The sequence below is a fragment of the Bufo gargarizans genome, chromosome 10 (assembly GCF_014858855.1).
Source record: "Bufo gargarizans isolate SCDJY-AF-19 chromosome 10, ASM1485885v1, whole genome shotgun sequence".
Taxonomy (NCBI): Eukaryota; Metazoa; Chordata; class Amphibia; order Anura; family Bufonidae; genus Bufo; species Bufo gargarizans.
In genome coordinates, this window is record NC_058089.1 from 125,405,133 (window position 1) to 125,419,684 (window position 14,552).

A 14,552-nucleotide genomic window follows, 5' to 3' on the forward strand; every position below is an offset into this window, starting at 1 on the left:
GGTGAGAAGTGTGTCGTCCTTCCTTCCCAGCGGCAGAGTGCTTTACAGGGAGTGGAGACAGCCGGTCTCACTCCACAGCGGCAGAGTGCTTTACAGGGAGGGGAGACAGTCGGTCTCTCTCCCCAACAGCAGCAGTACCAGGAGGAGGAGGTAAGCAACCCCTCCCCTCCACAGCCAACTCCAAACCAGGTACTGGGGTCAGTAGAGGAGTCATTAGCCCCCTCTGGCCCCCTCCCAGCAGAAGAGCTGGCATCCGGGCAGAGCGCCGCTGGCCGCTGTTCCCCAAGTAGCCCCAGCGGTTTGCCTAGCACACCAAGGGGAGACAGTAAGCCCCACAACAGTGCAGATGGGACCGTAGTCTCTGCACCTACAGAGGCAAGAGGCAGAAGAGGCAAGAAAACTCCATGTGCTATTAAAGAAACTCAAGATAGTAGTGATAATTGTAGCCATGGTGGAGACAGTAGGGGCAGTGGTAGCCATGGTGACAGTAGCACTTGGGTAAAAACAGAGGACGGAATCGTGAGAGTTGCCAAGGAGCCCACAATGACATATCACAGCCTAATACAAGTGGCTGGAGGTGGGGCTTGTGGACTATGAAGATGATACTGTGTTGGATAGGACCTGGATCTGGAACCAGGTGCTGATGAAGAGGAGACATCAGAGGAGGAGGATGGTGGCCATCGCGGCAATAAAGAGCGGAGGCAATGAATGGCCAAACCTCCAAGAACTGCCAATAATCTGCTTCTATTGTGGTCAGCTTGGGAACTGGTGATGCCGCTGATAGTGTAGATGCAGGCTCAAAATGTGCCAGAGCTAGGCTAAGTTGCCACTAGCTCTGTGTGAGTTTCTCCTATATAGAGGGTTGCCTCCACAAGGCTAGCACATAAAACCACTGCTGTGTACAAGATCTGCAGGATTAGAATAAGCAATGGGCATTCAAACACAAACATAGGTACCAGGGCTATATTGCAGCACATGCGGTGGCATCACTGGATTAATGTCACGACCATGGTCATGGTCGTGACTCCTGAACTGCATGCTGTTGCCGGCGGTTTGGTTTCATTGTTCAACCACAGATGAGGGCCGCTAGTATGTTGCATCACTTGTGGTTGCCGCTGGCAACATGTTATTTTGTATGTCGCAGTATTGCAGCCTGAGCTGGTGCTAGGCTGCTTGCTGCTATGTGCATGCGGTTGCACCTGGCAACCTCTCTTTAGAGGTGTGCCTTTTATCGGTGTGCACGGGCTGTTACATGTTTTCTCTGCACTTTCCCCTTTAAGTGGTTGTCTTCCCTTCCCTGGTGTGAGAAGGGTTAATTCCTTCCTAGTGTGTGTGCACTGGGTGTGTTTGAGTGTGGGTGTGGCTACATGAGCTTTAAAGCCTCAGTTGAGACCTGATGTCTGAGGGGTACTCCAGCCTTGTAGTAAGCTGGAGGCGGCCTCCTGGTCTCTAACACCAACTGCCAGTGGGGGCCACCCTTCTGGTCATAAATAAGACCTTGTCTGATGTTATGTAGATGTGTATGTGGTTGCTTGTTTATTGCACCTTATGGTTTCCTGGTTTCCCGTGTGATGTGTGGTGTGTGCTGTGTCCTTTCTGTTGTTGTGGACAACAGCACTTGTACATGGGTTCCAGGCTGTGTGTCTGTGGCAGGTAGGTGAGGTTTAAGTTTCCACGTACCTGCCATTGCCATAAGTTGTATTGGTTTCCCCTTATTTACAGCTTGGCCATTTTAAGCTCCTCTTTCTCCATGTCCCTGTATTACCCCCATCTGGAGTTGGAGATCTGGGCCGGCTGCCCAGGTAGTCTACCCAGCTCCTAGCTTAGGGACCTGCGGAGGGTTAGTAGGGACCCGAGGTTCCAGAACATGAGTCCTCCTACCTTCAAGGTCGTCTCATGCCGCTAGGAGTTAGGGTCAGATTAGGGAAGCTTTAGGAGGTGACCTGCTCCCTAATTCTGTCTTCCTGGCCGAGTCGTGACTACCATCGTCAGGCATCGCACGTCTGAGGGTTTTCCCCATCCTCAGCCGTGATAATTAAGTGGGGAAATAGAACTGGCCAGCATTTGGAACAAGTCACCCTTTGTGTCAGCCAGGCTGCATCCCCAAGAGGTATGATGTCCTTTTCATCATTATCAGTTGCTTCTTCACCTGCTCAACCCATCCTTCTCCTCCTTGTCTTCTGCTCCATTGTGAGACATCCGTAATGGAATGTGTGGCCATGAGAAAACCATTTGCGGCCAGCAATTGCCTTGTTAGCGAGCTGAACGCTCACCTGGCCAGATTGTTGGTGGTGCAGTTTCTGCCATACCACTTAGTTGCAGTTAATGGTAATGTGGCTTGTTGTTCTGCAAATGTGGCACACTTCTTTGTCTTCAACCAAATTTTATTCTTCTCTATGGCATTCATACTTCTGCACCACCTGAACAACTAGGTTCAGTCTTACCTGGACTGTGCTCTTTTTCTGGCACATCTCCTATTCCCCGACCCCAAGGATTTGTAGTCAGGCACATTGAAAAAGTGGCTAGAATTGGGTCAGTTTGCTTTCGCTGAACTGTCTTGTACAGCCTTCAGTGTCCTCTCAGATAGTGTTGTCACCCCAATGGACAAAGTTGACCTCTGTCAGTGATGTGAAATGAATGAGGTATGGATCTGTGAGGATTTTCACACACCTCTAGCTGAGGCTGATGAATAGATCTGCATTTGCTGATGTGGCTATTTATCGTGGCCCATGATGCAACCGCTCTTATCTGCCTGCCTACCATCATGCTCCATACTGTATGCCTGTTGCTGCTTCATCTGTTACTCCCCCTACTGCCACTACCATTGCCCCTACACAGCCTCCATTACTACTACTACTAGCCCTACACAGTTACACACATTTCATGATGTGCTGCTACATGCCACTATTACCCCTACACACCATACCCTTGCAAACTGTTGTAATTCCTACACCGTTCACCTGATTTGGATGTAAATACCCTCAAATTAAAGCTGACAGTCTGCAGTTAGAGCACATCTTATTCGTTTCATTTCAAATCCATTGTGGTGGTGTTTAGAGCCAAACATGTTAGAATTGTGTTGTCCCAATATTTATGGACCTGACTGTATATTGATAATAGTCACTAATGTGAAAAGCTGGAAAGCGCCACTGGCCATCGCTGTAATAAGTAGGCACTGACTACGGGGCCAGCAATGGGCATGTGGGTGCAGCAAGTAGCCAGATAATCTCTGAGATAATCTCACCACTCCTCATCTTGTATGGCTGGTGCGGGGCCCACCCTCTCCAACGGTGGGCCCCACCTCCTTATATGTGCTCTTACTATGTGCGTGCAATCGTCACACTGATGACGCTGCACGCAGAGCAGGAGCAGCCCTGCCCCCCGCCCATTCTCTGAGTCAGTGCAGCGCACAGCAGCGGGATTTCAGTTTATCTTACAACCAGGCAGGTACAGACAGACCTACGGAAGAGAACAATGAGGATATGTTTCAAATAAAGCAAGCTGAGAAGACTGCCCAGACCAGTCTCCTCCTAAACAAATATGTATTTACTACTCAAAAAAAGTCTACATTTTTACTGTCCTCCCCTCTGGAAATTACAACTCCCAGCATGCCCTGTGAGTTGCAGACCTTCAGGAACTGTTGGGAGTTGTAGTTTTCCTTACTGCCAAAAAGCTGTACTCTTAGTGCCTGTACCCCTTACACATGTAGGATTTGGATACTATCAAAATCTGCTGCATATACCGCAAACTGACATGGTTTCTGCTACATTTGTTCACTTTAGATGCCACGGATCCGCTTGCAGCTTAGCTCTATTGAATAGAACCAAGCCGCAGGCGGACACCCGCTATAGCCGTGTGAATGGCCCTTATGTTCCAAGTAGGCACACATCAATTTCTGTTGACAAACTAGAAGTTTGTACGGTATAAAGATAAATTAAGAGGCTTCTCCGGGCATCATGAAAAAAACAAGTGTTCTGTGGACCTGTGGAAGAAATTGGTTGCTATGACGCCGTGCACTCCATGCCTCCGCTGCTGTACAGTAATACACTATATTACTGTACAGCAGCGGAGGCATGGAGCGCACGGCGTCATAGCAACCAGTGACGCCGTGCGCTCCAGCTCTGAACATGAATCCAGGCCGTGTTACCATGGACCGCTCTCGGCCGCGGAACACGGCCGTGTGCATTCGGCCTAATGCTGTTGTCCCTGCCGCACCCACACCGGCCGCAAGCTCTTGTCCCAAATAGATGCTTGCACTTCTTTACCTGTTCAGCTACATAGTAATAAATGCAGCTGAACAGGAAAAGAAGCGCACACATCAGGTTGGGACAAGAGTGGAAGAACTGGCGGCCATTGCTAGTGCAGTGGAGACAATGGTATTAGTGTGTAGTGTCCCACTAGGTAGGAGTGGGCACTACACAAGGGTCAATTGGGTAATGTGTTACTTCTGCTCACAAGGGACAGTGATATTATATTTATCCATGCAATGCAATGTATTTTCTGTGTGTTTTTACATTGGTATGTTTCCCCCGTTAATGCTTAGCAGGCCTAGTTGGATGTAATTAGACATCCCAGACACTAGAGGGAGATAGGCAGCCCCTAGTATAAAATGTCCAGGCCCAGACAGGGAGGGGTTAGGTCATAGTCAGGAGTCATAGACAGAAGTGAGAAGGCACCAGCCAGAGATATGCTGAGGGCCTCCTCCTGACATGCAGCTAGACAGTCCTGGTTTCTAGTTGCACCAGGAGGCTAGAAGGAGTACAGCCTGCCTGGAGACCAGTAATCCAGATAACACAGATGAGACACCCCAGTAGTAGGAGTGCACCTCCTGGAAGAAACCTGCAGTCACCTTTCCAATCCAGCAGAGAATCCAGCTAAGAAGCAGAGGTACCAGTGGCGTACCTACAATAGAGGCAGACCACGCAGCTGCTATGGGGCCCGTGAGGAGGGGGGGGGGACCCGGAGGGGATGGAAGGCCCCGCCCCTAATTACACTAACATAGCTGCTGTGCTCCACTATCACTTCTCCTGTGCTCAGGGCCCCCCTCCCCTTACATATTTTATCAATCTTCCTGCCGGCTCCTGCAGTGACAGACAGTCCCCAGCCAGCCTATGACGCTTCTCTCTGTCTGTCTGCCGGGTGTTGAACTGGCCAATCAGCATTTAGCAGCGTTAATAGCCTGCTGCTGGTTGGCTAGCCTAGCTCAGTAGAGTAGACAGAGACAGGACTGAGCGGGCGGGATGCTGGACTTGTCTTCCACCACACTGCCACCCAGAGACGAACTCCAATCCCCACAGACTGATAATGTCTCCAGAGAGCGTGCCCTGCACAGTTACGGACAAAGTAAGTGCTGTGCAGCTGTGCACTGTCAAAAGTAAAAAATTAAAAATAAATAAATGGGGAAGGGGGGGGGGGGCACACTGCCCTCTACATAATCTTATCATATAGAGAACAGACTCAGTGTGCCTCAAACGCCCCCCCCCCCATGAGCGCTGCTTGCTGTTGATGCTTATATAGACAACGATGCCCCAGCAGCCACCCCCCAATGAACTCTGTTGCATTAGCATTAAGAAGAGTTCATGGAGGGGGGGTGCTGTGCAGAGTGGGCATAAGCAGGAGGAACGATGCTATGCAAGCTCCTGCCCTGCGCTCCTTCAGCTCTGCTCTCATATAAATCACTCTTCCTGCCTGTTCCAGGCTTTAGCAGACAGGCAGGAAGAGTGATGTGTGCTGTACATCACTTGCTGCAGCCCTAGTGAAATCTGTACTTCTGTACACCACTGTCATATCAGCGGTGTACGAAAGTATGGGAGATAGTAATCTTATGGCGCTTATAATAGGTTCTAATAAACTTCATTTAGTTTATGTGTACTTTAAGTTAGGGATGTCCAACCTGCGTTCCTACAGCTGTTGCATGATGGAAGTTGTAGTTTTGCAGTAGCTGGACGGCTGCAGGTTGGACATCCCTGCTTTAAAGGGTTATTCAGGTTCTTTCAAGTTATCCCCTATCCACAAAAATGGAGGCCCTGTACTCTCTGAAGCCTGAAATGAACTGAGGGGCCAGTTGCACATGTGCACGGCCGTTCTATAAATTTCTATGGGAATTCCGGAGATATTTGAGCAGTGTACACATCCTGTGGATAGGGAATAGTTTGAAACGAGAATACCCCTTTAAGGATTTATATTGTCAGTAGTAGGCTACCATGTCTACTTCAAAATACGTTAATAATTTCCAGAGCAAAACCTTATGGGAAAATATTATTTTAGTTAGTTTTTAAGTTATTTATCCCTAACGGTTTAATTAGTAGTGGAATGGGCCACAGGTGGGTAGTGGGTGGGGTTAGGGGGGCACAATTCAGATTTTTGCTATGGGGCCCAATGATTTCTATGTACGCCCCTGAGAGGTACTGTAATATTTAAAGCAAGTGCCAATACTGGAGGAAGGATTTTATATATCAAGGATTCAAGCCAGCAATTAGGCATCCGGGCCTTGGGATCCAGCCAGCTAGAATAGCTGTGGGGATAGAGCAGCATTGTACTGCAAAGCATTAACTGTATACCCTCCAAGTATCTTGCAAGATTTAAACTTGCTGTGCTGTGAAGTAAACCTGCTGTGCATTTGTACTGTAAAGGACTGCATTATCAACCACTGCAATTGCTTGTATAAAGTTGGACTGTTTCACAAAGTAAAGCAATGTTTGGTTTACCATCTGTGTACTCCATTAATCCTCCTGAAAACCGGTGTGCCACCGTTACAGGCACTGGCGTCACGATTCTTAAAGGGACCTTACCTAAGGCACTCAAAATACCTGCAACATCCAGGGAACCTCATCCACCATCAGGCCTGGTCCCTATCTACAGAGTGTGCCCCAGAGGAACTTGTGTCTACCTCTCCTTCACTGTCGCATCCCTGCCCAGGGTTCCCCTCTAAAAAGTGAGTAACCCTCGATTGCCCATAACCGTGACCTCACTATCGCTATACCCTGCAGGTCTGGCGTGCTGCAAGTGGAGCAACAGAACGGTAAGTATTAATGAAACCACATATCTTCCACAGGTCCACGGAACCCTTTTAGAGTTTGCCTAAAATCACATAGCCATTAACTGTTAGTAAGTAGTAAACCTTTAGGCCTCTTTCACACGAGCGATACGGATGTGTTCAGTGAAACTTGCACCATTTCGCAAGCAAGTTCAGTCAGTTTTGTCTGTAATTGTGTTTAATTCGGTTGCAATGCATTTTTCACTGAAGCCCCATTCACTTCTATGGGGCCAGGGGTGTGTGAAAAACGCAGAATATAGAACACGCTGCGATTCTCACGCAACGCAGAAATGATGCATGAAAAACAAAGCTCATATGCACAGACCCATTGAAGTGAAAGGGTCAGGACCCGTGAGGAAAACTCGCTTGTGTGAAAGGGGCAAGGACTTCTGGCTTTTGGCCATGCAGCAGCCGCATCCTTATGGCTGGGATAAGAGATAATTACCAACCCTACAGGTAACCCCTAAGCTGCCACAGTCAATACCAACCACGGCACCTCAGGGTAATATAGATAATTTACAGTCCATGCACTTCCACAGGCACAAGTAAAACATAGAGATTAAAAAAAAATCCATTCCACCCGAAAATGTAATAAAAAAAAATCAAACTGTATTTTTTATGTATTATAATGACATAGTGCTAATGAGAGCTGCGCACTGTACATTATACTGCACAGTGTATGCAATAAAAATAAAAAAGCAATAGATTTACTTTCTTTCCCATTTCCTTGTGAACAAAAATAACAAGTTCAATTCACACAACAATGAAAAACAGTTTTTCTTTTACAACCGCCATTTTCAGTACCATTGCAGACTATGGGGCCATTCACTTGGCCATTTATTTAGTGGTCATCAATAAATAGGACATGTCCTATTTTTTGTCCATTTTGACAGCCAGATGGACCCCTTTGAAATCAATAGGTCAATTGTCATTTAGACAGAAGTGCGCAGGTATACGAGTGGCACGGAATAGCAGGGAGTTAAAAAAAATAGTGCCCCCTGTGTATGAAATGCCCCAATACTGTCCCCCAGCTATAAATCTATAATAATGCCAACAAATAAAAAAAAATATTCACCTCACCACAGGCATAAACAGGAACACTTTAGGCAGCAGGACCTGGCACTCTCAGCGATGTGACATCACAAGATCCCTCTTTTAGGCTGGCTGAGGGACTGGGTGGTTAGTCTAGTTCTAGGATAAGGAATTTCCATGACTGCTGTCCATACTACTGACTGTAAATAGCAGACTATGGGGAGATTTATCAAGGTTGGTGCTTTCTACACTTGGCATCTCCTGCACTGCTGTAGGATGTGCCTAATTTTATTACGAGGTGCAGACCTCGGCATAAATTAGGTGCATCCATCTGCAGTCTGTGAACCTAAACAGAAATCTACAACAGCTCAGAGCTGCCTTACATTTCTGCAAGGGTGGACTGGGAACTTAAAGTGGCCCTGGAAAAAAAACTTATAAGTGGTTCCAATGTTGTAGATGGGTCCAAATTGACAGAAGGTGGCACAACACAAGTAAATGGGGCCAAGACAAGTTGGCAAGGTCAGTAATACCATAGTGCAGCACAGAATACTATCCCGCAGAACCAAATACCTCCCCATAAGCTGTCTCTCTGTGGTGTCCATCAATATGCCATGTTCTGTTCTCCTCCAATTGTGTTTAGTATGTAGCAGGGGGCTTAGGAAGTGAGATGTAGGCCACAACACCAAGCCAACCCTACCTTCAGTATGCTGCCTGGACTTTCTATGATAATGATCCCCATAGTTCCCCCCAGTAGTATGTACCCAGACAGCGGTAGTGAGGAGGGATTGGGTGGCCCTATGGGCATCAGCCCACTGGAAAAATTCCCATTTTTCTCTGCTGATGACTATGCCCCTTTTTCACCCTTGTCATGCTCCCTTTTGGAAAAGTGGCGAGTGCAGAGTAAAAAAAAGGCACATTTGAATTTCTTTTCAATAAGTCACTTTTCTGGCGCAAGGGAAATTATAAATCCCCCTTAAGTTATCAACTAATTGAGTTGCTTATTGAAAAACACTTTGATATTGTACAGTGCACAATACAGCTCTGTTCTGCATGCTGAATTGTGTGCTAAAATGAGCATGTTCATGCACACGAAGCCGAAAAATATACAAGTAATATTTCTGTTTATGACAGTGGTAGCGTGGGCCCCCAAAATCAATTCCACAGGTGGGCCCTAAGCACCCCAGTCCGACACTGACCCTAGCTATATAAACTGAACTGAATATTTGCAAGTGTTCTGTGTTTTGTAGCCACTCCTGATTTTTGCTACCAAATCACAAGCCAATTCATTTTTTTTCTTTTTTTGAACGGAAGAGAAAAAAAAAAAACTATTCAACAAACAGGACATTAACACACATAAAATACAACACAGAAGGGTAAAAACAACAAAATTTAAAAGACAAACTGAAAAAAAAAGTGCTTAATCAACAAGAATGGATTAACGACTAGTGTCGGGGTGACCACAATGGTTATGCATATTGAGGATCATAAAATGTATGGGGTTATAGATGATAACTGGATGACAGTCCAGCAAACAAGCCGACTTCAGCTCATTCCTACAGTGCAGGCTACACAATCACAGCTGAAAGGTAACTGGTCGGTACAGGCAACAACCGAAAATCTTCATAAAAAAGCCTTAGTATGTGTAGGTCTCACACCCGCTGTAACAGAATGGCAAGAAGCAGTATAACATGTAGTAAGCACTGCAGGGATCATGTCTAAGACATGCAAGACGACCGGGGGGTCCCGAACATTGTGGACAAGGTCCGAGATGAGAGTCTACCATGTGTTCAATACTGGATGTTATTGATGGCCAGCTCTGTGATGAATCCCAGCACTCGGATTAGGTAGTCCTTACTGAGAAATTTTTCCTTCACAATCTGCTGATGCCACAGATGCCATCACCTTGATAGCTGAGTTGCTGATAAGTGGATTCTAAAGTGTTTGAAGAAATGCGAGTAAAGACATTGGAATAAATTGTGCACTTCCTCCGTGACCTTGTCCTTTGATTTATGAATATCATTCCATGAAGTCTTGAAGCCCTCTACGTGAATGGCATAAGAAATGACGTTCGATGGGGACAGAGAAAACAAGCTCTGTGGCCGACACTGATCCAGACACGTCATACCCGGTCCACATCGCTGCTAGCCACGTAAGGTCCAGAGAACTGATCACCAGCTTACTAAAACAACAGTCAAAGTTTCTTTGGAACTACGTCCCTGCGATGAGCACCTCGGAACCGTTATATAGGAAGAGAGGGAGGAAAGTAAATGTCTTTGGTAACACCTCCAATAGATCGTCCTCTGTGTACGTCCCACAGAACCAACCTGTCCACAAAATACCGTCCTCTGTGCTTGTCTTGGTGAGTGGAGGCTTAGATGAAATCTGTATGAGCACAGCCAGTGGATCACTGTCCTTTCCTTTGAGTCCAGGTAAAGAGGAAAATTTGGCTTTTAGGTTCAGCCCTGATCCTACTTCAATGGCAAGACCCTTCTGCTTCTCGGCAGCTGTGTGGGCAGACAGGTGCTTTGAATACTCTTTCAGTCTGGTGTATGAGAAATTATACATTGGTTTCACGCTGTACAGTGTCCTTTGTTTTTGAAGGAGCAAAGCAGCCTGTGCCAGATCAAGAGTTTCCTCCAAGCGGGTGCACTGCAGGATTTTTCTTTTAGACAAGCTTCGCAATGCAGACCGTCGACGTGCACAGGTCAAGCTACCGGGAGGATACCTTGGGCTGTGAAAATGACTGCTCCTTCGTGCTGATGACCTTCTGGGGGTTAACTGACTGCAAACAGAGATCTTGAAATACAAATGTATCAAACTCTGCCGCCATTTTTCTAGGAGCCACGTCTCCAGTCCCCTGACCAGCCAGATTTACCAGCATCTGTTTAAGGACATGAAGCAGTGGAATGACATTGTTTATCCCATAGTCCTGGCGACTGACAAATAATGTGGCCTCCACAAAGGGCCTGAGAAAATGGCAGATGTCACGCATGAGCTGCCACTGGCTGACATTAAAGTTACACAGGGGACTACTCCTGTCCGCTTGGATCATCAAGAAATCGTCGATGGCCTCTCTGGTCGTATAGTCGGTCCAATGTTTGGAATTCCAATGGGTTGAAACATTGCATATTAGCCTATGTTGCGGGATGCCTTTCGGCCTCTGCAGCTCAAGGAGGGTGTGCTTTGCTGTGTAAGAGTGGCTTAAGTGCATGCAAAGTTTCCTGCCCATTTTTAGGATGCCTTGCAGATGGGTGGAAGACTTCAGGAACTGCTTGACAACCAGATTGAACACCTGCGCCATGCAGGGCGCATGGCTCAGGCCTCCTTGACGCAGAGCCGACACCATGTTCTTTCCGTTGTCGGTCACCAAGGTTCCGATTTTCAGTTGTCGTGGAGAAAGGCATCATTTCTTGATGAAGGACACAGAGCAGTTCCTCCCCTGTGTGACTCCATTCGCCAATGCAAACAAGAGGCAGAACAATGTGAGAGTGATGAGAGGGGTTGCACATGGCTTGCATACAGTACATGCCTCCAACATAGTTCTTGGATCTCTACATAAAAATTATGTATTTGGTATAAATTGCACAAGGGGCATACATTGACCTCACAAGAGATACAGAGCAGCGGAGTTTGCTTTAAAATAAAAACTTTTACCAATGCATAATTCGGCTCATACAGCAAAAGGAGGTGTACAGTCACCCATCAATTTTCCCCAAAAAAGCAAGTTTCATACAACAAATGTCACCACTAAGTTATTTGGTCCGTACCGCAAAAGGAGGTGTACAGTCACCCATAAATTTGCCTAAAAAAAGCCAGTTTCATATAACAAATTTCACCACTGCGTAATTTGGCCTGTACCGCAAAAGGAGGTGTACAATCACCCCAAAATTTGCCCCCAAAAAGCCTGTGTCACATAAAGAATTTCACCACTAAGTAATTTGGTCCATGCCACAAAAGGAGGTGTCCAATCACCCTTAAATTTGATGCAAAAATAGCCTGTTTCATATAACAAATTTCACCACTACATAATTCGGTCCATACAGCAAAAGGAGGTGTACAGTCACACATGAATTTTCCCCCCAAAAAGCCTGTTTCACAGGAAAAATTTCACCACTACGTAATTCGGTCCATACAGCAAATGGAGATGTACAGACACCCTTGAAATTTTCCAAAAAAGCCCGCTTAACAGAAAAAAATATCACGGCAAAAAGGACTTTACTACATATAACTGCACTGCTGAACGGCAAATAGTCCTTTATTTTTTTCAGCTTTTACACTACACAAGACTTATCAAAAGATAAATGCAACGATGAACGGCGAATGCAATTTCTTTTTCTTCCACTAATACACGGCAAACTGGGCTTCCTAATATATCACTGCACCGCTGAGCCCTAATTTTTTCCCACTTTTACACAAAAGGCTTTTCAAAAGATAAATGCAACGCTGGACAGATAATATATTTTTATTTTGTCAGTAATACACTGAAAACAGGGCTTCACAATAAATCACTGCACCGCAGAACGTCAATTAGGCCCAAATTTTGTTCTACTTTTACACAACAGGCTTTTTTAACAGATATATGCAACGCTGGACGGAGAATATATTTTTATTTCGCCAGTAATACACTGAAAACAGGGCTTCAGAATATATCACTGTACCACTGAGCAGCAAATATATTTTCGCTTTTCCCATTAATACACGTAAAAAAGGGCTTTAAAACATATAAGTGCACTGCTGAGTGGCAAATATATTTTACTTTTGCCACTAATACACGACAAAAAGGGCTGTAATTTTCGCCCGTCACCACACAACGGCTAATGAGCCCTTTTTTTCCCCACTAATAAAAGCCAAAAAATGCTTTACAACATATAACTGCACAAGGGCAAATAAAACATAATATTTCCTTGTAATAAACCCTGTTGATGCCTGTATCAAACAGCACTTGCACTTGGGTCCCCAGTCAGTGCGGCAAGGTGTAATAGGAATGTTCCTATTACCCAGGCTGTAACCTCCCCTACTGAACCCTGTTCTGCACAAATGCTGTGGAATGATTCCTCCCTATCCTTTCCCTACACCTTGAGTAATCTTTCCCTGCACTTGTAAATCTTTTTTTTTCACCACAATCAAGTCTTTCCTATCACTCTCCCTAGCGCCTGCAGACACGTCTCTCCCCTGTCCACACACGTGTAGCAGCCATTTTAGGAAAAAATGTGATTTGTTACCACGAAGCACGAGGAAATTCGCATTTGGTGCACATCAAATTTTTCCTGAAATTCGGATCGAGTTCCAATTTGTCAGCTTCGATTTGCTCATCTCTACCCATAACATAATAGGAAAGCTGCAGATTTAAAAAATTCTAGAACGGCCCTAAAAAATGCTGTACGTAGATAGGGTTTTTAAAACCCCATTCTCATGCAATCGGCACTAAAATTCCCGCACAAATCTGCCTCAACATAGCCTTAGTGCAGCCCTAGTCACAGGGGACAAAGTCATGAACTGTACTGTGGCACTTTTGACACTCAGCTCAGTATTGTACATACTGTACTCTAGTTAGACACAGCATGTCCCCTTTGTGTCACCTGAACACAGAACAATAGAGGAAGCATCATTATGTATTGCACATAGCGGTTATATGACAGAGAAGACAAACAACAGCTCCTGCCTTCCCTAGGGCATTCACCATCACAAGATAACTTGTAATAAATGTATACGCTGTATGTGCATTTCTATGAGATGCTGCTTCAAACTGATTCCCTTGCCTCTTGCTGAGAGGGAGAACCTATCCGTCACAATCAGGAGATAGCAGAGACAGCTGAAGCTTCACCTCATGAAAACACACTGGGACTGCAGTGTGAGCTCGAGGACAGAAGGTCTATGTGTTACAATGGCGGTCCATGTTCCTCCGAGTTAGGGCCATTGTTCATGTACATCGTACATTGCAGGGGATGAACTGGATAACGCCCTCAAGACCAACCCAAAGTCAAACCAGTTGGTTGGCACAGTGAACGCACATAACACTATGTTATCACTTTCTGTCCTTATATAGAACTACAAGGAACCAATATAGCAAACCACCAAAATCAATAGTCTATGCTGCACTATTCAGGCATAAAATGCTACAGTGTTCCTGCAAGGAGTTAAGGATAACAATAATGCTAATAATGTCAATTAAAGGAAACATATAACACTTCACAATACTTCACATTTATTTTTATTTATTTTTACAGAAAACTAAACTCTTCCTAATTTTTGTGCCCTTCCTCGCCCATAAAGATTTGCATCTGTTAATGAAATTGTTTGTTCCTGATAATATTTTATCTCCCATCTGTTGCTATACACTGTATGCAAATGCTGTAAAATCAGATTAAACAGGGATAATATGGTTTCAGCTTTTTTTGTTGTATAATGTGCAGTGTCCCACGCAAACGTGTTTTAATTATGTATTAATGTCATGTGATATGCCTGTATTTTATCTCCGGTCATA

General features: G+C 45.5%; 1 pseudogene; it reads right to left on the minus strand.

The window, feature by feature from the left end:
- Window positions 1-9,919: 9,919 nt before the first annotated feature.
- Window positions 9,920-13,998, minus strand: LOC122920127 (annotated as a pseudogene).
- Window positions 13,999-14,552: the final 554 nt, after the last annotated feature.